A 27945-nucleotide genomic window follows, 5' to 3' on the forward strand; every position below is an offset into this window, starting at 1 on the left:
GTGTGAGTTATGAAACACTTTTTATAAAGTGCTAACACATTACCAGTGTACTATCTAAAATCAATACAAATTATGGAGATGCGGCTCATAAATATGACAGGCTTTGATAAGGCGACAGCTGAAACCTTTGAATTGTAAAAGCTTCCCATAATTACAAGCAGGCTTGTGATAAGTAGTGGGAATCCCCAAGTTCTAATTTTTAAAATGCACACTTATACCATTTTAGTTTCACTGAAGTTCACTTCATTTAGACAAAATGTGGCATGGTGGTTAGAGCTAATGCCTTCCGGGGGCTGAATCTCGATACCCGATTACTGAGATTTGAGAATCTCTTTGAGTTCTGCATGTTCTTCCCATGTCTGGGAGGGTTTCCTGCAGTTGCTCTGGCTTTGTAATTAACACCCTAAACACTCTCGTCTTCAGTGAGGTGATGTCATGAACTGGGAAATTCCTCAAAGCAAAATCCAAAAATGAAGCCTCCGCAGTAAGCTGTGGAGCAAGTCCTCAAAATTAATAAGTGTCCAATAAACTTTAAAGTCTCAAAAACTTCTGTTAAAAAGCTCAAGATGAAGGGTTACCATCAACCTTTGGCCTGTATAACAGAAAATTCAAATGAAAAATCTTTGTAAAGTAAAAGATTTATTTCACAAAAATGCTCTGTAGCAAAAGATGCACCAAGGAGCACAAAAGGCACAACCTCAGAGGCAAACAAGTTCCAAAACACAAATCCAGAGAGAAGTTAAAAGAGGTAAAAATCCAGAAAATCAACAAAAAACACAGAAATAATCACAGAGAACGCACCAACACCCAGCGCATTCAATGTACCACAAGGGACTGTGAGTTCCCTCCACCTTTATAGGATTGGGAGCAGCCCTTTAATGGTGATTGACAGGTGGCCCCGCCTCTTGGGGACTCACCCACAAAACACAAGGAACTTGGCAGAACAGATTCTCACTCATAGACACTAAATAATAAGCAAAACTGACAAAAATACATAATTATATGAGAAATACACATAAATAGTAATTTTAGTATAAAATTTAATAATTAAAGAATCAAAAATGAATGATAAAGAAATAAAAAAAAAGAAATTTAAACATAAGCAGAGGTGGAATACTGGCTTAAGCTTAACAGGCGACTGCTCTAAATGAGACTGTGGCCCCCTGTACCTGTGAGTCCTGCAACGGACTTGTCTCTCTAATTCTAATTTTAAGACACATATTGTTATATTTCTTCTGGTGGCCATCTTGTGTGCCAAGAGTGCACCACAGCCTTGTTCCGGTTGCCAAGGTAGCCTTGGCTGTTGTTAGGGGGTGTGGCCTGCTGGCAGTTGAGCCCTGGCTGACGTTCAAAGCTTTGTTTTGTGTCTTTTTTGTTCTTTGTTGAGCCATGTATTTATGTTGACATCACTTTTGTTTATTGTCTGCTTTCTTATTTTTGCTTGTGTTATGTTCCATGTGTTTTGGTGGTGGTCTGCCAAGAGGCCAATCACTGCAAGGAACTGCCTTCCACCCTATAAATCCAGAGGGTCTCTCACAGTTCCTGGTGGTTCATATCGAATGCTCTTAGGAGTTTTTGTGAGTTTATGAGTTTATTCTGCACTTTCATTGGATTCCTTTAGTTATGAAATTATTTCACTATGTTTTGCATGCTTCCATACTGCTGTACATTAGATCAGCGTTTCTCAACCTTTAAGTATTTGCGACCCGAGTTTTCATAACAGTTGTAATCGTGCCCCCCTAATGTTTTTTTGAAACCCTAATAAAATTTATTCCTATATTTTTTGCTGCCGATACACCGCTACAAGTTTAAAATTTCCCTATGAATAGCGAAATTATGCCACATATGGCAACATTCGCGCCCCCTTTTTTGTTACTTCACAGTTTGAGAACCGCTGCATTAGATCATAATAGCTTAATCTGAGAGACACGTCAGGTATTTGAAAAATCCAATGAGCTTTCCCTCCATTTTGTGCAGAAATTCTCATTTTTCTTTTTTTCCTTGTAGCTGCTAATTCTGCTAATCCACACCATTTCTGAACATGCCATGCAGTGGAATTCTGGTTAAGTAACTCTCAGAGACGAAGCGGCCCACCTCTCGAAATAGCAACTGCATGCTGCGTCCCGTGACATCACTAGCCGGACTAGCTTAAACAGTGTCTTTACCCATGATTGCAAATAGATCTCAAAACCTTCACTCGTTGCTTGTGCTTTCTATAGAATGTCCAGGTTACGACTTTCATAACTCTGTTTTCTGACGTTCACCTTGGCTTGATGATTCGGCTGAGATGCACATTAGAATTTACTTCCTGGTTGTAACCTTTGCTTTGTTCTTTGACTATGTTTTGATCCATTTCCTCCTCTGTTCACCTGGCTAGAGAAGTACCAATTTCACGCAATTAGTATAAATTATAAGTAGTTCAATTCTGGGCGGCACGGTGGCGCAGTGGTAGCGCTGCTGCCTCGCAGTTAGGAGACCCGGGTTCGCTTCCCGGGTCCACCCTGCGTGGAGTTTGCATGTTCTCCCCGTGTCTGCGTGGGTTTCCTCCCACAGTCCAAAGACATGCAGGTTAGGTGGATTGGCGATTCTAACTTGGCCCTAATGTGTGCTTGGTGTGTTTGTGTGTGTCCTGCGGTGGGTTGGCACCCTGCCCGGGATTGGTTCCTGCCTTGTGCCCTGCGTTGGCTGGGATTGGCTCCAGCAGACCCCCGTGACCCTGTATTCGAATTCAGCGGGTTGGAAACTGGATGGATGGATGGATAGTTCATTGTTCTGCCCGAAGTAAGACAGAGGACAAAAAACAGAAATGACCAGAAGATAGAACAGTTAAAAAATGGGCTGAGGTCAAAGCCAGGAATCAGGAAGAATTTCATAGTCAAAAAACAAGAGCAAGGATTGGTGACCAGGAATTCAAAAATCAATTTTTTGCAAAGAATAGGTTTGTTATCTGTTAACTTCGGTTACCCTGGAATTGAAAGGAATGACCTTTGTACCACTGCTCGTTTGATGTCACTAATCAGTCCTGAGATGGATTTCCAAACAATGTTCTTACAATGGAGGTGCCCACAATGAAAACAAAATGGCATCAAGGTAGAAGGTAAACAAATAATCAGCTTTGTCGGGAACTAAAAGACATCAAACTAGAGCTTCAGATTCTCTGTACTTCAGAATCCCATAATACATATTTAATAGTCATGAACAACCACTAGGACAAGCACAAAAAATGTATAAATATTGGAGATCATAATATTCATATTAGAGCTTAGAACCAGACAGCACAGTTCACTATCACCAAAGTTTTTTGCAATTGCTATAGAACCCCTGGCTCTACAGTGTCAGATGTACTTAGAAGTGGGGATTATGAGAAAAGAACCAAACAAAATGTACTTTTTCTCTGTACAGACAACATGGTTCTCTACCTTCTCAGATTCAAATTCATCATTGTCAATTGTATTAAATGTATTAGAAGAATTTTACAGGATCTCTAGTTCAAAATTAATTCTAATAAAGCCACGCTTTCCCCAGTTAATTCTCTTGCATGTCATTCTAAATTAGATCACTTATCGTCGGTTGCCTCAGGACAGTTCAGATATGTAGGAGTTAGCGTCACAAGGAAATCTAAAGATCCATTCAAATTTGATTTCTACTGTTTGATGGAAAGCTTCAAACAAAATGTTAGTAGGTGCCCGTGTCTTTAACTCTCTTTAGCTGGGAGAATTAATATTTGTTAAAACAAATATCCTTCCAAAGCTCTTCTTTCTCTTTCATAGCAACTTTAAATTTATTAACAAAGCCATTAAGTGAAAGCGACATAAGTTAAGACAACAAATTAGAAAATGTATTAATTAGCATTCTGTGATATTAACGCTTTATCCACGATATGTCACACTGCGTGGCCCCTTTTTCTGAAGATGGTGTCCGTGAAACGTGTTGTATAAAATTATGTCTGGCTGCTCTTACTCAGATGATGGTTCCCGTCTTTTATTCACCCCCAGTGTCATGTACTCCTTGTTTAGAAATCTGTGTGTTCACATTTACAATATATGGGTTTATTCGGCTTACACTTGAAACCAATGTGATGTACGGTGGATTGAAAAGTCTTTCAGACCCCTTCGCTTTCTACACACGTTATTGTATCGTAGATTTAATTTTCAATGGATAAATTTGACATTTTTGCCTATGCATGAACACTCAATAACCCATAATGACAAAGTGAACATGTGTTTTCAGAAATGTCTGCAAATGTATTAAAATTCAAAAAATGAAATCTCTCATTCCTAGTTGATGGCAGGATTGGCACCCCAGCCACGGTAAAAAACCTCACACTGTTCCAGTGTGGTGCTGAGGTGCCACCCGCTGCACTGGGGTCCCATTCTAGGTGGTGCGGTGTGAGTTGGGTGCTATCGGCACATGCTCCCAACCTTCAAGTACCTCTCTTTTCTAGAAGTATTCATACCCTTAATTCAATACTCTAGAAGCCCCTTTGGCTGCAACTCCAACTTGTGCCTCATTACAGCTTTGCCCACCTGTATTTGAGCTGTTTATCCCATTCCTTACTGGCAGGTCCCCTCAAGCACAGTTAGATTGGATGGGGAACTACTGTGAACTGACATCTTCAGGTCTCTCCACAGATTTTCAATGGAGCCACCCCAGCGTTGCCTTGGTTGTATGGTTCAAGTCATTTTGGTGCTGAGGGGTGAACCATCAGCCCAGTCAGAGATGGTGTGCACTTTCTTCAAGGACCTCTCTGGATTTAGTTGCATTCATCCGTCCCTCAATTCTGGCCAGTCTCCCTGTCCCCCATACTGTGATGTTGCAGCCACCATGCTTGACGGGAGGAGATGGTATTAGGCAGGGGATGAGCAGTGACTGGTCTTCAGCAGACAAAGTTCTACGAGTTCTGCTCAAAGAGTCATCTCATCAGACCAGAGAATCTTTTTCTCCAAGCACTCAAGAGAAAATGCCATCTGGCAAACTTGAAGCAGGCTGTTATATGCACCTGATTGAAGGAGAGCTGCTGAGGTGGTCATCCTTTCCGACTGGTTCAAACATCTCAGCAGAGGACTTCTGAAGCTCTGCTAGAGTAACAACTTAGTTCATGATCACCTTAATGACCAAAGCCCATCATGCTTGGTTGCTCAGTTTGGGCGGACAGCCAACTGTAGGAAGAGTTGTGGTTGTACCAGACTTCTCTCATTTCTTAATTATTGAGCCCCCTGTGATCTTGGGAACCCTCCAAGCTTTAGGAATGGTTTTATCACCTTGTCCTAATTGAGGACCTCACCACAATTTGGTCACAGAGGTCTACAGAGAGTTCCTTGGACTTTTGTTCTGACATGCAGTGTGAATGGTGGACCTCGTATACACATTGAAATGATGTCCAGTTTGCCACACGTGGACTCCAATCAAGGAGAATTTAAGCAAACAGAGGGCACAATTAGGGGAGCCACAGCAAAGGGTCTGAATACTTGTAAGAATATCTAGCAGGTCAAGTGACTCTCAAGGATGTCATTGATGATTACTTACTGCACAGTCTAATGCTTTACTCGGTTGACTATACTGCCCTGCTATTCTCCGGTGGCCCCATAACACGGACTGTGTTTTGGCACATAAAGTAATATGAGAGGTGTCACACATGTGCGCATGAGAGACAGTGTAGGGCAGGGGTGTCGAACTCCAGGCCTGGAGGGCCACAGTGGTGGCAGATTTTCATTCTAACCCTTTTCCTAATAAGTGACCAGTTTTCACTGCTAATTAAATTCTTTTTCCTTTCATTTTCATAGCCCTGTTTTTAAGGATTTGGTGGCTCTGAATTGATTCTTTTCCTCGTTAAAGGACAGCCAAAACAGAAAGGAGACATGAAATGAACCAACAGATGACCAGCTAAACTGCAATTTCAAACTCCAATCAATCTCTTAAGCCGATTCTTGCTGTTAATTAACCCCGTTATTTAATTGCATGGCTTGTTGCTGCTCTCATTCCGCCACAGCAGACGTTTCCAAAACTGTTGATTTTCTGTTCTTTCTAAGAACACCATCAAAATGTTTTGGTGACCTGAGAGATCAACCTTACTGAGACCTTCACATTCTTTATTTTCAGATATTGTGTGACGGGCACAGGTGAGCTGGTCATGTGGCGGCTTGTTTTGTGTTTCATTATTGTTTGGCTGCTAATTAAGGAAAAAGAAACAAAATTAAAATTAAAGCAAATGAAGTTAATTAGCAGTCAAAAATGATCACTAATTAAGAAGATGGTTAGAATGAAAACCTGCAGCCACTGTGGCCCTCCAGGACTGGAGTTTGACACCCGTGGTTTGGGGGCTCGAATAAATGTGTTTCTCCGCCAGACCAAGGGGTGGCGCCGTTTTCTAACACTTTCCCCTCTGCAGACCATCAGAAGACCCCGCCTCCTAGAGACATCACTTCCGCTTCCAGTCCCTTAGAACCCGCCTCTTATCCTGCCTGCCAGCTATATGACGGCCATGTTTTCTGTTGTACCCCAGTTCTGTTTTGGACTTTTTCTTGTCTTAACATTGCCAAGTATGCGGGGTGGAAACCTTAACTTTTACTACTTGTTGTCTCTCCATTTTATACAGAGGGTAACGTTTCATTGGCCGGACTTTACTCGCGTGCTTTCGTATGTTTGCTAAGCTCTCCATTTGTGCCTAAATTGTTTCTAAAAGGGGAGTTCAATCCACAGAGCACTCGGGTGAATCAATATGTGTTGTGCGGAGGAGCAGCTAATTAATGATGAAGCACGCTTCTGCTTGTGAATTTTGAAAGGCCCTTTAAATAACACGAAAAAGAAAAAAATAAAGTTGAGTTTCGAGATCATCACAGGGTTGCCTGCAGCTCAACAACCTGTGCTGGCAGAGCTTGACTTCAGTTTGGATTGCAGGTTTATAACACAGCAAATTCACTCCCGCTGGTCCAATTTACAGTCCTTCATCCTGTACGGTGGAGCGAAACACATGGAAATGTAAGGAACTGCATGAGATCTGCAGGGAAAGGAGCCGGATGGGGAGTGAACTATACTGTAGAGCCTCTAAAAAGTGCTTCACATTTTCTTGTTTTACAACTTTGAATCCCAGTGGCTTTAATTTGCCTTTTTTCGACACTGCTCAACAGAAAAAGACTCTTTCATGTCAACGTGAAAATCAGGTTTCTGCCAAGTGGTCTAAAATAATTACAAAAACAAAACACAAACTGATTGATGTCCTAAGTATGCACCACCCCATTTAGCGTCAGTGTTTAGTAGGTGAGTCTGAATGATCAAGTCTCTTGTCAGCTTTGCAGACCTGGACTCGGCCATTTTCGAGATGCTTCTTTGTGAAACGGTTCCAGCTCTGTCAGGTGTCACGATGAACAGCCTTTGTCACAAATTCTCAATTGGATTGACCTCTGGGCTCTGACTCAGCCACTCCAGGATATTAACATTGTTGTTTTCCAGCCATTCCTGTGTAGCTTTGGCTTTGTTCTTGAGGTTGTTGTCTTGCTGGAGGACCAATCTTCTTCCATGGAGCAGGTTTCACGCTTGTTGCATTCACTGTACCCTCATAAGCCTTCCAGGGCCTGCTGCAGAGAAGCATCCACACAGCCGGAATCTGCCACCACCAATACTCTTCATGGCGACAGGGACGTTCTTAGGAATATGTGAACTACGCATCCGCATAGGGCCCGACTTACAATTTTTTCTTTTTGTTGTCGGGCTGTGGGCCTGGGGCTCCTGTCATGCCCCTGTCACTGCAGTCATCTGTGCCAGTCCTAGGAAATTCAGTTCAGTGCATCTCTTAGTCTTATTAACAATGGTAATTTATTATCCAAATTGCAATCTTCACCTAAATCCCTAATAATATTGTCATGCCTATTTTAACATGGCCTTCTCATAACTTCACTTTAATTTAATCCTGATACTCTGTATATTCAATTCATTATAATAACTATTCATGGTGGCTCTAAAATTTGTACTAACCCCTACTCTCTCTTCTGTTTCTTTTTCCGGTTTCTTTGTGGTGGCGGCCTGCGCCACCATCATCTACTCAAAGCACCGTGATGTTTCATCATTGATGGATTAAAAGCCAGAAGTCTGCATGACCATCATCATCATCAAGTCCTTCCGTGAGAACCCTAAATACAAAGAGGACTATTTCATTTATGTTAGGTAGAATGCCTAGAGGGGACTGGGTGGTCTCGTGGCCTGGAACCCCTGCAGATTTTATTTTTTTTCTCCAGCCGTCTGGAGTTTTTTGTTGTTTTTTTCTGTCCTCCCTGGCCATCGGACCTTACTCTTTTTCTATGTTAATTAATGTTGTCTTATTTTAATTTCTTACTTTGTCTTTTAATTTCCTTTTCTTCATTATGTAAAGCACTTTGAGCTACTTTTTTGTATGAAAATGTGCTATAGAAATAAATGTTGTTGTTGTTGTCGTAACTTTGCCAAATGTATTGTACTATAGCAAACGTTAATTTTAGAGATTCGTTTTCGTATTCATTCAGAGAGATCCCCATAACATCATGAAATATCCCAATATTACCAGCCTTTACCAGATCCAGAAACAAAATCAATATTTTACCACTCTGCATACACACAAGCGTACATGTAGGCCTACTGGTCATCTAAGGCCTTTTCCAGATGTTTTATTAGAATACCTTCCTGAGCTAAGGGGAACCCCCCCCCCCATCCGGGGCCTGCACATTTCTGAACCACGTAGGGCCCCCAAACTACTAAGAACAGCCCTGAGGGCGAGAAAGGTGTGTTTGTGATTATGCACATGTTGTTCAGTCTGACAGCCAAAAAAGCTCAATTTTGGTCTCAACGGACCATAGAATCTTCTTCGAATTGATTTCTGAGTCTCCCACGTGTCCCCTACTGAAATATTTTTCTTTTTTGCCACGCTCCCATAAAGCTGCAACTGGTGAACAGTTGCTGTCCGGGCAGTCTCTCAATCTCTTCCACTGTAGCTTGTAACTCCTTCGAAGTTCTCACCGGTTTCTTGATGGCCTTCCTCATTTCTCTCCCTCTTGTACGTTTACTCAGTTTCTGTGGACGGCCTGCTGCTCTAGCAGATTTGCAGCTCTGCCATACTGTTTCAATGTCTTCAGGGTCAATTTCACTGAACTCCAAGGAATATTCAACGACTTGGACATTTTCTTGCAAGGCTTGTGCTTTTCACAGAGTTGCTCCAAGTGTTCATTTGTCTTCATTGTGTAGGTTAGCCCACCATACTGATTGGCCCCACCAGATTCAGGTGCAATTATAGTTCAATCAACTGTAACCCCCAGACAGGTGACCTCCACTGGGGGTCACCAGTGATGACTTTGTGGTTTCATGTTAAAAGGGGTGAATAATTATACAGTCAATTATTTAATGTTTTATATTTTTAAATAATTTAGACCACTTTGTACAGATATGTTTCACTTTGACAATAAAGAGTCTTTTCCTCATGTTCAATGTTAAAAAATTCGACTTAAATCCACCGTCGTTCAGTGTTGTATAACAAAAAAATGTGACAACGTCCAATGAGGTGAACAATTTTTAGAAGTGCTATAGGGTCCAAGTGTGGCCCACACCTGTTACATCACTGTGACGCCATATTCTAAACATGCAGTCTTTTACAAATGCACTGTGGGTAAACAATAAATGTCTTCTACTCTGAAACTACAGATTAATTCTGCATCCTTGCTCAAAGACATTAGAGTCCAGGTTTCAATTTTTTTCTACATATTAGGAAGTTTTTTTTTCAAATCAGAAGAGCCGACTTTATATGCAAAGAGCACATCTCTGAATGAAATGGTGCTTTGTCAAGCAGTAGTTCTACAAGGAACCACACAACCCAGGGCCATCTTACCAGCCTCATAGGCCCCGGGGCAAACTAGTGCATTGGGTAAGGTGACCATCCGTCTCCGTTTTCCGGGGACAGTCCCCTTTTTTGGACAACTGTCCCAACTCAGAAACATGTCCCCATTTTGTCCCCGGTTCAAGATTTTGTCCCCGATTTCATCTGGTTCACTTTTTTGAATGTATCTCATCACCACGATAATTTGAACTCGGTGCGCGTGCGCGGTGTTTTGACGGAGGTTATGCTTTACCGCATCCTGCAACTTTGGCAAGAAATCACGTGATAAGCTTTCACTTTGTACTCTGTAGTGTTTAGAGTCCCTACTCGTGATCTGTAGATTCTAGACCCCCATACCCCCCCATGTCCCTGGATTGGCCCAAAACATTCTGGCCACCTTAGCACTGGGCCCCCTGTTTTGTTAGCAAAACAGAAACATACATAGGCATCAGAAACATCGTGGCCCCCTATGCCCGTGGGGCCCCCAGCCAGTGCCCATTACACCCATAGTTAAGACGGAGAGCCATAAAATGCCTCTAATGATTAATAAAGTATCTATCTATCTATCTATCTATCTATCTATCTATCTATCTATCTATCTATCTATCTATCTATCTATCTATCTATCTAAAGAGCCAGGATTTTTAAGAGTGTTCTGAGTACTGAAGGCTTGAACTAAGCGAGCAGCGGGCTCATCCTGTGTGCGCCACTGCGCCTGCGCGAGTCCCAGCCTGCGTGTAAACAGCCCTTCAGCCGCTGGCCCGCTCTCTCAGTGCGGTGATTAGGACTGCAGGCAACGCGTATGCGTGCCGTTTGATTACGGTCATCTGAATATTAATAAACCTTGGAGCCAATCGCGAGTCAGATTTCTGTTCCTGTCTATCGTCCGAATGGGCAGGAATTGCAACTTCAGCGTGCAGATAATTATTATAGGGACTGGCTCTTTAATTATTGTGAGAATTACAAGTAATTAAATTAATTAAATGATCGTGGTGATTTCCAATTACAAATTAACGACTTTACGTCTTAACAGAATCAATATGTTTGACAAACCTTTTTCCCGTAAAGATTCAACAACTAAAAGAAGCCGACATCATTCAGCGATCTTTTCTTCAGTTGAGTACCTTTCTAAAAGATTTTCCGAATGTGGTCAGAAGTAAAGGGTAATTTCATTTCATTCAGTGCTAATAGCCATTCATTTTATGAGCCTGGACAATTTAATATTTAAGTCGCTGAGAGGGTGTCAGGAGGCTGCCGAAGAAGCAGCGGCGTCAGCATCGAGCACAAGGCAGGAATCTCAGGACATACTTACAGGCACGAGCCACGCTCTTAAAAATAAAGGGGTAACAGTGGTCTTTCAGAACGATGCAGTGGGAGAACAGATAGAAGGCTCAATATATAACTTATTTTTATTTAGTTAAAGCCACAACAGCTTCCAGAAATTTCCAAACTCGCACCCGGTCGGCATTTGTGGGGTTTCCATGTACTCTCAATCTCTCCGTGAGCTTTTCTTTGGGCTGATTGATGATTGCGCAAACTGCGTTTGTTTAAATGTGTGTCAGTGAACCCTGGATTGATGCCCATCATGGATAGGCTCCTGTCTTCTACACAATTCATTTGGGTTAAGAGGATCTGAGCATGTTAATTTCAGATCAAACCCTGCCCAAAATAACACACACAAGAGCTGTCAAATAAGCCGCCACCATTCAATTTTATTTCTTGAGCACAGCAGATGCATGCATTCATTCCAACCAAGTGCTTAATAAGAGGTCAATTGGTCCCGTAAATCCAAAATCCATCAGTGTTTGTTATATGGTGCATATTTAGGCATCCTGTTCATCCATTTTATTAATCTGTGGAAACGGGAGCCTATGCACTGGCACTCTGTAATATTTTCAATAGGGTAGCTGAAGCCTATATATCCTGGTGGCCCTGGGTTCAAGACACTATATCCGTCAAACTCTTGAAAGAGCTCATGAGAACCAAAGGATCACCACTGGAGCCCATTTAAAAACAAAAGTGCAATACTGACAGACATGAGAGCTTCACCAACAGAGAATCATTTGCTGTGAAAACAGAGAAATCAAAAGGAATCACAGGAAAAATAAAGGAGCCGAAGTGGTTCTTCACAGCGGTGCCACATGGGGAACGAGAAAGAATCATCTAAATGAAGATTCCAGAAATAACTTCATTTATTTAAATTCATAACAGGTTACAGATTTGTGAATGACTAATGAGTTTCTGATTTTAAAGCACACATGTGTTCTGGGGTTCATGATCTGTCAGTATCCTACTACAGTATGCGTTTAATTATTTGGCTGACGCCTTTTTACAAGAATATCAGATACAATTGCTTGCATTACTTTTGTGTTTCCTAATTAGTGACTAAATATGAGTGACAGTAACAGGATTTGAACCCACAAGCTGCAGGGTTTGAGGGTTAACCACTTTGCCACATTAAAGCCGTGTACTTTGTCCACATGAGACACCTTTTCAAAGCCTAAAGGGCCCTTACCAGAATGAAATGGTTCTTTGTCGAGCAGTGGTTCTACGAGAAACCCAGTAAAAGTGTCATTAAAGAACCGGAATTGTATATGAGTGAAGAGAAGTGTCGACACTTAATCTAAAGCGCAAGATTTGAGAATTCATAGAAAACCCGCATAAATGTGTCGGTAACGTGTAAACTCCATACTCTCGGGGTTATCGCCCATTCTCCTAGAGATGCGGCTAAGCACTGCGCCACCGTGTCGTCCCTTTATTATCATGTCAGTAAATCCAGGACCTGCTTGAAGGCTGTCACAGTATAGGATGACCGCCATTTGTTTTCCCCCCGCCGCCCAGGTAGCTCTTACCTCGTCCCGGGTCCGTGTCTGTCTGTCCGTCCTTCAGGTGCATCGGCTGCATGGTGCAACCTACTCGAGGTGTGCAGTGCGGAGACGATCTGCCGGAGCCGAAGTCATCGCTGCGGTGAATTAGAAGTGTGAAGGAAAGGGCGGAGAGTGAGAGAGAGAGAGAGAGAGAGAGAGAGAGAGAGAGAGAGAGAGAGAGAGAGAGAGAGGGCGCGCAAGTAGCGCAACTTGGTACAGAGACAGCAGCGAGGCCACCATCTGAAGAAGACTCCTCGGCCCCGGTCACACATGGCTGGCCGATCCTCACGATGACGGGTCATTACGTACCGTAGTGTGGTGCACATCACGTTTACAAGTCCTACATGTCATACATGTTGAATGAATGGCATCCTTTATGTTGGTTTCTTGGGGGTTAGAGGTGATTGACAAGTTTCTTTATTCTGTTGAAGAAGGCACTACGATTTATCATTCGATGACATGCCTATCCAAAGCGTGTTTGCCACCGTTTGCGCAAGGTAAACATTGCCTTACTTTCTGCTGAAAGTGGCTTTTTACATCGCTGATAAAGTGAGGAATGCATTAAAAACGCAGCTGTCGAAAGCAAATGACAAAAGCGTGCAAGAGCACAAATGGCAGCATTAACGTCTCAGTAACGTGTCGCATGTGCAGCTCATATGACACGCACCCAGGTATTTAGCGACCATAAAAACCAGGCGTATTTGCAGATATCTCGAAATGTATTTGAGACATTTCAGAATCTTATTTCAAGATATCTTGAATTGCATTTGAGAGATCTCGAAACGAATTTCAGAATTCTTGAAATCTAGGCGTATTTTCAGATATCTATAATTCTTTTGTTGTTTCCTTCAATGCATTTCATGATATAGTGAAGTGCTTTTTCGTATTATGTGTAAATGTTAAGTTGGCTTGCCATTATAATACAGATCTCAACCAAGAAAACATGAGCGCCGAGGACTGCAGCAAAGCCCAGTCATACAAGCAGGTGTCATTGTGGAGCTCCTCATCTTCATCACCACAGTGTTACAAATCAACAGGCTTCCAGTTTCATGGCGTTAAATCAGCACTGAAGGTGTGACATCTCACACTTCTCCAGTGTACATCACTCTACTGGGGCATAGCCACAGGTGGGCTAGTATCACTGTAAAAATAAAAATAAATAGCCCCACTTCATCATATTGTAACTTCAGGACAGGGGGCGGCACGGTGGCGCAGTGGGTAGCGCTGCTGCCTCGCAGTTGGCAGACCTGGGGACCTGGGTTCGCTTCCCGGGTCCTCCCTGCGTGGAGTTTGCATGTTCTCCCCGTGTCTGCGTGGGTTTCCTCCGGGCGCTCCGGTTTCCTCCTACAGTCCAAAGACATGCAGGTTAGGTGGATTGGCGATTCTAAATTGGCCCTAGTGTGTGCTTGGTGTGTGGGTGTGTTTGTGTGTGTCCTGCGGTGGGTTGGCACCCTGCCCTGGGTTTGTTTCCTGCCTTGTGCCCTGTGTTGGCTGGGATTGGCTCCAGCAGACCCCCGTGACCCTGTGTTCGGATTCAGCGGGTTGGAAAATGGATGGATGGGTGGAACTTCAGGACAATTAATAAAGACCAGGGCAGTGCAATCAGCTTACGATAAGAGGTTGTAGTTAACATCCATCCAAATTACTAACCCGCTTATCCAAGGCAGGGTCATGGGGCAGAATGGAGTCTCTCTCATCAATCACTGGGTGCAAGGCAGGAACAACATGTCGCCAGGACATCAGCCAAGTGAACACACACACACACACACACACACACACACACACACACACACACACACACACACACACACACACACACACGTCAGTTTTATCACCTATGCTGCATGTCTTTGGACTCTGGGAGGAAACCCACATGGATAGTAGGAGAACATGCAAACTCCACACAAGGAGGTGAATGCCAGTCCCATTCCTGCGAGGCAGTAGCACTATCTCTGTGCCACCCTAAGGGACTGAAAAAGTTTGTCTGGGTGCAGTTAGATTAAAGCAGGCAAAGGAGAAACTATGCTATGTGTTCACAAATCCTGCCATGTGCAAAAGTTCGCTGATGACACTGCTATCGTGGGCTGCATCAGGAGTGGGCAGGAGGAGAAGTATAGGAACCTAATCAAGGACTTTGTTAAATGGTGCGACTCAAACCACCCACACCTGAACACCAACAAAACCAAGGAGCTGGTGGTGGATTTTAGGAGGACCAGGCCCCTCATGGACCCCGTGATCATCAGAGGTGACTGTGTGCAGATGGTGTAGACCTATAAATACCTGGGAGTGCAGCTGGATGATAAATTAGACTGGACTGCCAATACTGATGCCCTGTGTAAGAAAGGACAGAGCCGGCTATACTTCCTTAGAAGGCTGGCATCCTTCAACATCTGCAATAAGATGCTGCAGATGTTCTATCAGATGGTTGTGGCGAGCGCCCTCTTCTATGCGGTGGTGTGCTGGGGAAGCAGCATTAAGAAGAAAGACGCCTCACGCCTGGACAAACTGGTGAGGAAGGCAGGCTCTATTGTAGGCACAGAACTGGACAGTTTGACATCTGTGGCAGAGCGACGGGCGCTGAGCAGACTCCTATCAATCATGGAGAATCCACTGCATCCACTGAACAGGATCACCTCCAGACAGAGGAGCAGCTTCAGCGACAGACTGCTGTCACCGTCCTGCTCCACTGACAGACTGAGGAGATCGTTCCTCCCCCACACTATGCGACTCTTCAATTCCACCCGGGGGGTAAACGTTAACATTTAACATTATACAAAGTTATTGTCTGTTATACCTGACTCACACTCTCCACCTTACACTTTTTAACTTGCACTGTGTTTATATCAATATGCTGCTGCTGGAGTATGTGAATTTCCCCTCGGGGATTAATAAAGTATCTATCTATCTATCTATCTATCTATCTATCTATCTATCTATCTATCTATCTATCTATCTATCTATCTATCTATCTATCTATCTATCTATCTATCTATCTATCTATCTATCTATCTATCTATCTATCTATCTATCTATCTATCTATCTATCTGTCTATCCACAACTGGATTTTGTAGAAACATGGTGGTAATTTTCCCTTGAGCATTGTGTGCTAAAGACAATCTGCATATGTAAGTAGTCTCTCATTTATTGAGATCTGATGTTTGAATAATCCATGAGAAGTTAGATGGGAAACCTGCAAGGCATCACTGCCTGTCAATCCTCTGTCTGTGACAAATGATCTTATGCCAGCACAGCCGGGTGAGATAACTTGTAGTGCTGAGTTTGGGTTTCTCGTGCTTGGCAAGCCATACCAAAGGCACAGGTTGCTGGGACTGTGAAGAGTGTCATATGTGACACTGATAAGGAGACTGAGTCTAGATTGTGGTGTTCGCCACATCTCTTTCCAGCTCAGCTGCTGTTAATCATCCCTTCCCGGATATCCAAGGTCCTTGTGTTTGCTGCCTTCTGCTTTTATTCCATCCTTGCTAGTTCTGAAATCACCAGCTCTCTCATCTTGGGGCTGAGGACCACATTATAGGGGCTGTTCCCCAACCAAAACCCATCCCCTCTGTTTGGATTCTTCCCACCACCACCTGCTGCTTCAGGTTGCTGTTGGCTTGGTCAACAGCTAACTCAAGTCTGCCTGCCATGTGTTCTGCAGGATATCTGACCTCAGTTGCCACAGGCCCACATCAGGAAATGGAGGACATTTAAAAAGGATATTTGAATGGCAGATGAATTGATGCCAAATTGTAAGGCAGTAAGTAAGTAAAACAATATTTTGAGCTCAAATAATACAATATTTCAAGGCAGCAAATGCATTTGTATCATATAATGGTGTTTGATATGATTATTTCAATCCACGTGTTTAACCATTAAATATTAACTCACTTGGTAACTTATCAGGAGAACCTGTATACCTGCTTATGCATGCAATCATCTAATTAGCCATTCATGTGTTGCATTGTATGCAGCAAGTGTCCTTTTAAAAAAACACTTGTTGCTGCAACAGATGGCATCTCACAAACATTTCTAGTAATAGATTACATTGCATTGGTCACAACCATTAACACCGCTTTTACAAATTCCATACCAAGTGGCATATAACAGACACATATGCAAAGCATTTTCCATTCCAACAGATGGTGGATCACAAACATTTACTTGCATTACATTTACTACTACAAATGTATGTGATGCACCATCTGTTGGAATGATAAATGCAATACATTTTATTACTGCATGCATTACAAAATCAATTCCAATAGTTGGTGAACTGCAAATGTTAATGCTGAAGTCTACTTCAGGTTCTTAGATCTCAACCTGTCTTACAGTAGATGGTTAGCACAGCTAGTTTGTAGTAATAAAATGCATTTTATTTACCATTCCAACAGATGGCACATCACAAACATTAACATTACTTTTATGAATCCCATACCAAATGGTGTATAACAGAGACATACGCATTGCACGGTGCACTGCAACAGTCAGTGCTGATGTCTATATTGATTACTTAGATTTCAACCCTTCTTAGATGGTTAGCACACCTAGTTTGTAGTACTAAATTGCACTGCATTTTTCATTCCAACAGATGGTGCACCACAAACATTAACACTATGTCTACAATTCCCCTTACCAAATGGCATATAACAAATGCATTGTAGTTGCTGTTCCAACAGAGGGCACACCACAAACATTTGTTTGCGTTACATTCATTACAAAAAATGTTTTGTGATGCGCCATCTGTTGGAATGATAAATGCAATGTATTTTATTACTACATGAATTACAAAATTCATTCCAATAGTTGGTGAACTGGAAAAATTAATGTTGAGGTCTACATTGATTATTTTAATTTCAACCCATCTTAGATGGGTAGCACAGCTAGTAATTAAGTAAAATAACTGTCTTACTTTAAGCATAGATTTTAATATTTAAAAATGCTAAATTCAAGCAATAATCATTAAAATATTTAATTAATAATAGTGCAAAAATAAAAAAAAACTATAGTTGTCAGATGAAAAACGTTTAGTGAAAATATGTTACATGATTGTGAAAAATAGTTTTCACTTTTGAATTCAACACCCCCAAATATATAAAAGTCTCATGAAATAATCAAAACGCATTTTTCAGTGTATACCTGTGATTTTTAAGGGTGAGCCCCTGATTGGGGGCCAGTTGATCACAGAGCCCACTGACCCCGTCACACCCCGAGTCTCCCATTCAGCTTTGAGACTGTGGGAGGAAAAGCAATGCAGCCGTGATGAGAAACTGAGTCTCGACACAAACAGCGAGCAGGCATCGAGTTTGAACCCAGGACTTTTTCAGCGCCATTGCTGCTCTTAATGCTACTGTGCTGCGTGAACTGCACTGTTTAGTGTGACATTAGCATTTGTAGGAGCTCCCCGTAGCGCAGGCTGGTGTGCAAATAACATTTCTTAGTAGTCACCCTAACTGCCCATTAAAATCTCATTAAGACACATTAGCACTCTGGAAAAAGATATGAAGTTCCACCCTTTTATTTTAATTTCTTAAACTATATAATTGCCAAAACAAACAAGCAAATTACCAGGCACTTTTACACTTGTGTGAGAACGCCTCAATTTGATTTTTAATGTAACATAGTAAAGATGACTTGAGGAAGAAATTTATATAAAATATTTAAGTTACTTAACATGTCTGAAGAATTCCAATAAATAAGTTTTTATTGTCACCATGGCACAGTGGGTAGCGCTGCTGCCTCGTAGTAAGGAGACCTGTGGTTTGCTTCCCAGGTCCTCCCTGTGTGGAGTTTGCATGTTCTCCCCGTGTCTGTGTGGGTTTCCTCCCACAGTCCAAAACACATGCAGATTAGGTGCATTGGTGATCCTAAATTGTCCCAAGTGTGTGTTTGGTGTGTGGGTATGTGTTGCGGTGGGCTGGCACCCTGCCCGGGATTTGTTCCTGTGCCCTGGGATTGGCTCCAGCAGACCTCCTTGACCCTGTGTTAGGTTGGAAAATGACTGACTGACTGAAGTTTTTATTGTGGACAGAAGGGGGGCGCCTCACAACCCCAAACACCAAGACAGGAGTCTAAAAATAACAAAAAAAAACCTTTAATAATAAAACAAGTAATTCAGGAGAACAGCAAAATACAATAAAAGACAGAAAATAAGCAATCTCACTCAGGGGCGTAGCAAGGTCTGGTGGCACCCAGTGCGGAGTTTAAACTTGTCACCCCCATGTCCACCAAAATATAAAATGAAATTTATTGAGGAAGCAATTTTTTTATTCGATTGGTTAAGTAAAGAGGGCATAATGTTAATTATTTTGTAAACAATTTTTTATGAATTAAAAAAAAAGTAAAATGCCTTTTTATTAATAAGCCAGTTTAATGTACAATGTAAGAAATCTTTTTTCATAGTGATAGTGCCTAGTGCATAACTTTATTATTATTATTATAATACAATTTAATGAAAACTCAATTGTTTACAAGTTTCATTCTCTAATCCAGTGAAAGGCAACCTTTTTCGAGTTGCGGCGCACTAAGTCCAAAAATTTTCTTTCGCGGCGCACCTGCGGGACTGCCCATAAATAAAGTCATGACGACACAATCTATGGACAATCGCCAATAAAAACAGTTAATTTTACAAGTTTGAAAGACATTTTATTAATAAAGGAATCCAAGGATAAATCTTAAATTCAATTAATGTGAACTTTGAGATTGTTTTTCACCACATATGAGATTGATGCGAGGATCAATTTTCGAAAGACAGACGCGCATTTTCTTGTAGATCATTTGAAGTCTCTCGCGTTTCTTAGACTTCATTTCCGTATTGTGAGCGAGATCTTCTAACAACGAGTCTTTTTAAGTCTCACGAGATGTTACCGCTGGTGTTGATGTTATGATGAATGGTGAACAGCGAAAATTTTAACTTGCATTCAAAATAAATACATTCGTTTATTCAACAATCTGATTAACCGTTATCTGTTTTTCCAACATAAAATATATTTTTTTAAACGTTATCTTTTTAATCAACCAAAAGTTCAAAAACACGAGCAATTTTAAATATTTTACAAAAGTTTTCGCGGCGCCCCTAGAAAATTCCTCGGCGTTGCCCGACAGTGCTCTAATCCAACAAACTGTACTTTAACATGATACTTAGAATCTAAAGGCAATAACGAGCTAAATCAAGAGAACGCCAATGATAATTTCCCAATACTGCCCCTTCCTGGCCTCTGATTTGTCACCAAAAATTACGCCAAATCGCCAATTAACCAGAATTGTGTCACATGATTTCGTCGTGTGTCCCGGCTCGTATATATAGGGGCCTTAAGATAGTGGGATGGGGAGGGAGATATTGTCCGTTCGCTCGTTTTACGATCCTAAAGTAAACTTGTTCACTTTATGGCCGGTTCTAGAGCGGACAATACCTACCCACCCCACTGTCTAAAAACGTTTCGCGCCGACTATATTATTATGATGTTCGGGTTAAAAATATCATCTTGTTGCAAAGAATGACTTGGGGCGATGATGTATTTGTGGCAGGGATGAGACGATGAGTCACAGGACCGGTTGATTGTTTACTTGAGCACCAGCACAGTTCAAAAGAAACGAGACAGAGCACCCCCCCCCCCCCCACCCGCACCACACAATAATACTAAATCATTACAGCATTACATCGTTCACCCGCAATTTGCTGCAATTAGGGATTGTTAAAGCCCACGTAAATCATTTGACGTTATTTTATGTAACAAAAAGGCGCATTAATACAAAACCGGCAATTTTATGTCACCCCCTCAGAGCTGGTACCCGGTGCGGGCCGCACCCACCGCACCCGCCTTCCTACGCCACTGATGTCACTGCCCCCTTGGGCCTAACTGAACGGCAGGACTCCCTGGCTACTCTGTGACACGTTTCCCCTGCTCACCTTCCACTACTTTGGGTGTCCTTCCTCCTTTGACCAGCTGAGCTCTTGTCTGAAGGAAGCCATTGAGCCCCCTCCCACTTCCAGGGTCCCTGCTGGCATCATCAACAGCTGGTGTCTTATGGGTTGTGATAGGTGGCCATGAACCCTGCCCCGCCGGGATGCCTGGAGGAAAGACGAACCGTTAGTGCGGGGCTTCTTTTCCCTGGGCACTCGGCCGGTCCTTGCTCCCTGGGGGACAGCACTTTCGGCAGCACTCCCCAGTGTTATCGTCAGGGCACCTGGAGCACATCCGGGACAAGATAAAAGGGGCCGCCTCACTCCAATCAGGGAGCCGGAGTCGGGTGGAAGATGGGTGCGTGGCAGGAGTGGAAAACCAAGGACTGTGAACTGTAAATTGTTGTATATATTTGTGTAAAATAAACGTGTGTGTGGTGGACACTGCGTTGTCGTGTCTGTCTGTGGCCGGGCTAGCTTTTACAGGGTACAACTCCCCCTCTTGCATGATAGCCTCACTACTGAGGTGTACTGGAGGGGGCCGGATTATTTGGCCTCCCTGTACGCCTATGAGGCTACAACACATCTCCCCCTAGTGGTCTGGGGAATCTCAAAACCTTGTAGTAGGACTTAGAATGTGACCTATGGGGTCTTGATTGACCTCCTGCTGTGATGGTAGCATCCCCTGATGGTACTGCTGCCCACAATAACGTCACACATTGTACAATGAAGTCTGATTTTCTACTTCTGCGGTGCAGTAGCTACGCCATAAGCTATGCAGGGCTGACCTGCACCTTCTTAAAATGTGACCATGTGTCCAATCGACGTGGACCCTACGCAGACCCCTTCGACTCTGATTGGTCAATTTGGTAAGTACGTATCTCCTGAAACGTGTTTCTATTTGTCTTCCGCTATTCTGAAGTAAATATGGAGCAGAACGAGGAAAGTTACATAATATACACATTTATCTGACACCCCATCACAACACCACAAAGTCAACCAGGTAGCCCATGTAGCCTACGGCGTTAGCCTGACAAGCACCTCCTGAAAAATGTGAGCACGCATGACAGCGAAGCAGACCCCATGGAGACTCTGATTGGCCAGTTTGGTAACTACGTCTTTCCAAAAACGTGTTTCCGTTCATCTCCCACAAACATGGAGCAGATCGAAGAAGTTACGTAATGTACACATTTATTTGACAAAGTCAATCAGAGTGCCCATGTAGCCTACGGCGTAGCTACGGCATAACCCCATGTGTTCCTCCTCAAAAATGCAACTACGCCTCACGTCAATGCAGACCTCAATGCCTCGGATTGGTCAGTTTAGTAACTACTGTAAGAAAGAGAAAGAAGAAGGAGGCCATGCCCATACACTGTTGAAAACAAGAAAAATTTAGACTTTCAAAAAAGGAACAGCAAAGTAACCTGCCTAAGATGGCTGAACTTCCGGTTCTAGGCACTTGGGGTGGGTTCAGGGCACCAGAAGTGATAGATAGATAGATAGATAGATAGATAGATAATTTGATGCCAGTAATGGTAGAGTTGTCAATCTTCTGGTCTGTACAGAGAGAAAAAGAGAAGGCATTAGTATGCAGCGCCAACCCCTGAGCCCTTCAGTTGTCTCCCAAACACACACACGTGACACTACGTACATCAGGAATCGCGTTTCCGTTCGTCTTCTGTCATTCTGAAGTCAACACTGAGCAGATCGAGGAAAGAGTAGTCGAAGAAATGAGAAAATATACACATTTATACAACGCCTCATCACAACACTCTCAGTTTGTGGTGCGAAATATCAGCTAACACCGGTTTGGGAGTCGGCGAATATATGAACAAGTGGAAGAACGTGAGGGACAAAATACGCTCGTCTACGGACAAAAATGTGTGGCATGAGGAGCGGTGATCCTGCCTGCATTTAATGTATTGCCCTCCTGGCTGGCACCACATGTCAAGCACGGAGAAACGGACCATTCGCGTTTCTTGTGTGCTACAAGTGCCGCCAACTAGGGGCACGGCGCAGAAGTAGAAACCGCTTTCAACTGTGCAGACACAATGCAGAAGTAGAAATCAGCATTACCACTCGATCTGGAATTAAAATAGCAATGTCTGGTGTGTGAAGTTTGAGAAAATCCCCCACTAATGAGTTGAACTCTGGGCAGTTTGCTGTGCGCTGACTCTCCCGGTGGCTCTCTAGTGTGTCCCCTTTGTCCCTTTGCTTCTCTAGAATGACATCGGTTAGTTTGTCGGAATGAGTTCAGTTAGATTTCTGGCCATTGCTTGTGGTTTTGAAGAACTAGTACAGTGGTTCTCAATCTGTGGGGCGGGCCCCCCTAGGGTGGCGCAAAGTAACAAAAAGGGGGGGGGGCGCGAAGATGTGAAAAAAAGAAAACAACAAATCAAAAATATGAAAAATACATCTATTGAAACCAAAACAAATTAACTTAAACTACATTCTGATAGGGTGGCACGGTGGCGCAGTGGGTAGGGCTGCTGCCTCGCAGTTAGGAGACCCGGGTTCGCTTCCTGAGTCCTCCCTGCATGGAGTTTGCATGTTCTCCCCGTGTCTGTGTGGGTTTCCTCCCACAGTCCAAAGACATGCAGGTTAGGTGCGTTGGTGATTCTAAATTGTCCCTAGTGGGTGTTTGGTGTGTGTGTGTGCCCTGCCCGGGGTTTGTTTCCTGCCTTGCGCCCTATGTTGGCTGGGATTGGCTCCAGCAGACCCCCGTGACCCTGTAGTTGGGATATAGCGGGTTGGATAATGGATGGATGGATACATTCTGATACCAGAAAAATAAATATAGAGTTAGATAAATGTAGATAAAAGTTAAGTAGGTATAATAAAATATGCATCTATGATATATCATTAATTAAAAAAGAACAAACTGGTATTAATGGGCTCCTTTCACAAAAAAACGTTAGTGGGGGGCGCGATGAAAAATGTTATGAAAACTCAGGTCGCAAATACTTAAAGGTTGAGAAACGCTGAACTAGTATGTGTTAGTTCTGCTGACTCCCTCCATGTTACTAGAAGGGTTTGTAAGGCTAATGAGTGCCAGAATGGATTCTTCGCTTGGCTAAGTTCAGCCGGTGCCACGTTACAGGAACGTCTAGTCAAAGGGGATGTCAAACTTGATGACTGCCGTTATTATTCTATCTTTAGAAACACATTGAAAACAGTCGATGCTTTGTGGCAACAGCCTGCACTTGCACCCTGCACGTTTTCATTCATGGATGCGGAGTGAGGGGCTTGAAGTCTGTGTGACGTCCCAGAGGAGACTGAGTGACAGAGAGAGAGAGAGAGAGAGAAGGAGCGAGCGAGAGCTGCGTACTCAGGAGGTTCAAGCAGTCCAGTCAGCCTTTAATTGACATTTAAGAGGAGTTGCTATGGCAACAGCACAGCTAATGGACCAAGATGATTTGGCATCAGCAGTCATGGTAATCTAACCAGAGACCTCCAATGAGACGCGTCGCTAAGAGGACAGTATATCTGGGCAGGCCTCATTTATGCACAGATTTGATTAAAGGTTCAAGTGCATCAGGGGAAAGGCAGTCTCATAGGCGAGCAAACATAGTAAAGGCCGCCCAAAGAACTTCTGACTTTCAGCTTTAGAAGGAAACGAATCTGGTGGGATCACGCACTCTGTACAACAACCAAGAACCCGCGCTAGAAGTGCCATCCCTGAAGAAATTTACAGTCTAGGTGGTTTGGGGATGGACTGTCACGAAATGTACAAGGTGGCCGGCCACCTCATTCTGCACCAATGTGTCACCGTTGTCACCCGCTGCAAGTCAAATAGTCCAATTGCAGAACAGCACCATCAGGGGAAAAAGAAAAAGAGTTACGTATAAGTTAGCTTAACTCTGAATATTTTGTTTCGAATAACAGTTTTCCGAAAATCACACAAAGCTATGGTTTCACCCAGAAATCAACATAAAATGTCTGATGCTGGGTGCTGTGGCCACCAGTAAATCAGGGATGTGTGGTTGGCTGGCCAGCAGGCTGTCTTCACATGGCAGGGGGCGGTCGCGGTCTCAGTGCATCCCAATCTGGTTTGTACCTCTTGTCATTGTTACCGCAGGTACGTCGGCTACACGAACCTATTCAGCAACACAATCAGCTGATGCTGATATCTCACATTTGTTTTCAATCACAAAATTGCAGTCCGACAATTCAGAGTCGAATTCAGCGAGAATATGCAAAATGTCGTCCACAGAGTATTTCGCTTTACGCATTCACTTCGATCTCTCGGCAGATGTCGATGCCATTTTCGCTGGCGTTTGCTCCTCTCAGGGAATCTCGGTCAAAACCAATGAAGCTAACTTTCCTTCTAGCAAAGATAGTCCAACTAAAACTTCTTCTTCTTTCAACAAAAGTCGACATCTGCCCTGAAAGAGTTAAACCATCCATCCATCCATCCATCCATCCATCCATCCATCCATCCATCCATCCGTGTTCAGACCCTTGCTGTTGTAGACACAAGGCAGGGAGCAGTCCTGGTGGGGGTGCCAATACAATTTAAATTTGTATATTAATTAAAAAATTGAGGTATTTGTAAACAGTTCTGGCTGTCATCATAAGACTGGAGAGACCCACACTTCTAAAAATGCTGGTTCTCCAATGACACTTTACTGGGTTGTGTGGTTCCCCATTGGACAACTGCTTGACAAATAAACATTTCATTCTTCCAAGGGTTCTTTGCAAGTGAAAATGGTTCTATGAGGACTGACAGGTTCCCTAATGTTACAAAACCGAAACCTTTCATGTGTAGAAGGCCACCTAGAAGGATACAAATCAAGTCTTTTTGCCATTCATACATCATATTGCAGCATACAGTGGCACAGAATAATTCTCATCAGGATGGCGGTGCTGCATAAACACGGGACAAGTGCAAGATGGGTAAACAGGTCACAAATTGGGGGTGCATGGGACACGTTGCATGGCCCATAGCAGTGTAGGCCCATAAAGAGCTTCACTCATTATTTAGCGACTGCGGTCGTCCCCTGGTCGTGGCGGACTAAAGTACGTTCCTCTGTCTTCAAAGGGGATGGACAAAAGTACACTGCTGATGGAGGTACGTTGTTACAGGGCCAGAAAAAAACGAATCTTAAATCCCAACTTTAAAACAAGGTTTCAGACATGGGGTCTCCTGTAACTCACGCCCACTGCACTAACCCCGTTAAGTGGTGCACCTCCTGCACTCTTACAAATAAATAAGTAAATGAAGGTGCTTGTTGCCCCCCTGCTAGAAGATCAAGCAAACCTGAACTTAGCCATGTGTTATTGCACACACCCATCCTTTTAAATCAAAAATGCATTCATATTTCACTTATCTGTTATTATCTGTTCATGGTTAGCTGTGAAACCTGTTCAAGTTCTAATCAAATAAGAGCTCTTTCTGGAACCTTCACATGGATGGGTCTTATGGCACTGATCTGAAGAACCACTTTAGAGCCTTCATTTTTAAGAGTGCAGGGCAACATCTGACCAGTGATCAGCCCACTGCCGTAATGGGCTTAGTGCAGTCTTACAGAGTGTAAAACGATGTAGTGCTCTGGTGGGCATAGGCGGTTGGTGTGATTTACAAGAGAACCCTGCCTGAAACTTTGGTAAGTTTTGGCCTGCCTTTGAAAGCCTTCACAGAAAAAAATAGCATACAGCAGTAAAGGGTTTGGAGTTACTCTGGGGGTCATCAAGTTTCCCATCTCATATCACAAATCATCATCATCATCATCATCATCATCTGGTCGACTCTGATCTACTGTGTCACTGTCTAGAAGTCTACTAAATCAAAGTGAAACTGAGACCAGGGAGCCACAGGGAAAATGTGACTGCTTTCTGACCTGTGCAACATGTAAATCATCAATGAATGGCGCTTCTGTGACAGACAGAGAATTAATTTGGGACCATTTGGATGATGGGGTGGCAGCGCAGCTTTACCACTGCTGTGATGGATGTGCTAATTTAGTTAATGCTGAGTCTGAGGGGTTCAATCAACCATGTAATGAAGCCTGAATCGGATTAAAACAAAATAACCCCTCTAACCACCATCAGTGCACTCGACATGATAAAAACACAAAGGCAGTGCACTGTAGGCAAGCGAGCCGTACAGACCACCCTAACAATGGCACCAGTGCTATCTGTCTATCATATAGTGCCTTTCACATCTATCTATCTATCTATCTATCTATCTATCTATCTATCTATCTATCTATCTATCTATCTATCTATCTATCTATCTATCTATCTATCTATCTATCTATCTATTATGCTAAAATTAAAATCTATCTATCTATCTATCTATCTATCTATCTATCTATCTATCTATCTATCTATCTATCTATCTATCTATCTATCTATCATATAGTGCCTTTCACATCTATCTATCTATCTATCTATCTATCTATCTATCTATCTATCTATCTATCTATCTATCTATCTATCTATCTATCTATCTATCTATCTATCTATCTATCTATCTATCTATCTATCATATAGTGCCTTTCACATCTATCTATCTATCTATCTATCTATCTATCTATCTATCTATCTATCTATCTATCTATCTATCTATCTATCTATCTATCTATCTATCTATCTATCTATCTTATCCTGCCTACTACGCTAAAATTAAACTCTATCTATCTATCTATCTATCTATCTATCTATCTATCTATCTATCTATCTATCTATCTATCTATCTATCTATCTATCTATCTATCTATCTATCTATCATATAGTGCCTTTCACATCTATCTATCTATCTATCTATCTATCTATCTATCTATCTATCTATCTATCTATCTATCTATCTATCTATCATATAGTGCCTTTCACATCTATCTATCTATCTATCTATCTATCTATCTATCTATCTATCTATCTATCTATCTATCTATCTATCTATCTATCTATCTATCTATCTATCTATCTATCTATCTATCTTATCCTGCCTACTACGCTAAAATTAAACTCTATCTATCTATCTATCTATCTATCTATCTATCTATCTATCTATCTATCTATCTATCTATCTATCTATCTATCTATCTATCTATCTATGTCTAACACAGTGCCTATAAAAAGTATTCACCTCTTGTAAGTTTCAGAATTTTAAGGTTTAAACTGGGAGACATTACATGCTTTTTTTTTAACTTCTTGGTTTGTGAAGTCAAATGCTGAGTTTAAAGCTGTTTGGTTGAAGGCCATCTATTTAAATGCCACATTTGACGTAAGCCCATTCCCACACATTATCACAAGTGCACCATTCCTGTGAAGCACGGTGGTGGCAGCATCAGACTGTTATTATGATTCTCTGCTCTATTAAAAGTACAATCAGCTCTCA

General features: G+C 42.5%; 1 protein-coding gene across 1 annotated transcript in view; it reads right to left on the reverse strand.

Moving 5' to 3' along the window:
• gpr142 (G protein-coupled receptor 142) overlaps window positions 1–12795 on the reverse strand; it is a 32119-nt gene extending 19324 nt beyond the window's left edge. Inside the window, exon 1 of the mRNA XM_051918974.1 lies at window positions 12688–12795. The gene's annotated coding sequence lies outside the window, so the exon portion shown is untranslated. The remainder of the gene's footprint in view (window positions 1–12687) is intronic.
• Between the last annotated feature and the right edge of the window lie 15150 nt (window positions 12796–27945).

The sequence above is a fragment of the Erpetoichthys calabaricus genome, chromosome 14, assembly GCF_900747795.2.
Source record: "Erpetoichthys calabaricus chromosome 14, fErpCal1.3, whole genome shotgun sequence".
Classification (NCBI taxonomy): Eukaryota; Metazoa; Chordata; class Cladistia; order Polypteriformes; family Polypteridae; genus Erpetoichthys; species Erpetoichthys calabaricus.